This window comes from Limulus polyphemus, unplaced genomic scaffold, assembly GCF_000517525.1.
Source record: "Limulus polyphemus unplaced genomic scaffold, Limulus_polyphemus-2.1.2 Scaffold2045, whole genome shotgun sequence".
NCBI classification, from domain to species: Eukaryota; Metazoa; Arthropoda; class Merostomata; order Xiphosura; family Limulidae; genus Limulus; species Limulus polyphemus.
In genome coordinates this window covers 207,019-207,727 of record NW_013667655.1, presented here as the reverse complement: position 1 = coordinate 207,727, position 709 = coordinate 207,019, and the positions used below count along the sequence as shown (strand labels likewise).

The following is a 709-nucleotide window of genomic DNA, read 5'->3' as shown; positions in this document are numbered from 1 at the left end:
ATGTGGTTCAGAGTAAAAACTGTTTGTGACCTAGGTCTTCTTATTCTGCAAGTATACTTTAGAAACATACGTTTTCACTGATAAAATGAATGAAATGAAAATTTCTTACACCATAGCAATAATATAAATTTAAATTAATGCCCTACCCTATGGTAGTGAGAATTGATCTAGATATTTTAAGTATGGGGTACGTTTCAGTATGGCAAAAAAATCTTGATCTCAAAACCAAAGTAAAAACTTCTGAATTAACTTTAATGTTGTGCCAATTTTAAAACTCCAAATATCAAACAAATCAAACCAAAATTTTGGTCTTTTTTTTTTTTCTAAAAACATTGTATTATATCAAATTTCAAGTTCAAACTTCTAAAATTTAACAGTTTGCAATATTATCTTTATAAACTGCACCTCAATCAAATTTCATCCATTTTATTACAGCCATGCACTATTCTTATCCACAGGTGACAAATTAATTATACATTTTTTAACAGCACGCTTCCCTTGGGAATTTAGGTTCGTGATCAAATGTCTCTGGCAAAACACTTATCCACCTCTTGAGCAGGCATGGCAGCTACTGCACCAAATCTGTAAACCTCCTTGTACATAATTCCCGACAGAATTTCTTCATCACAAAAAAAAATAAATTGCATGTCTACTATTACAAGTAGCTAATTAAAAGTCGTTTCGGTACCCAACCTAAACTTAAGTTTAG

At 30.9% G+C, this 709-nt stretch overlaps 1 protein-coding gene across 1 annotated transcript in view; it reads right to left on the bottom strand.

The window, feature by feature from the left end:
- Nucleotides 1-231: 231 nt before the first annotated feature.
- The window catches only part of LOC106465765 (exportin-7-like), a 61,194-nt gene continuing 60,716 nt past the window's right edge, over nt 232-709 (bottom strand). Inside the window, exon 27 of the transcript XR_002612052.1 lies at nt 232-637. The gene's annotated coding sequence lies outside the window, so the exon portion shown is untranslated. The remainder of the gene's footprint in view (nt 638-709) is intronic.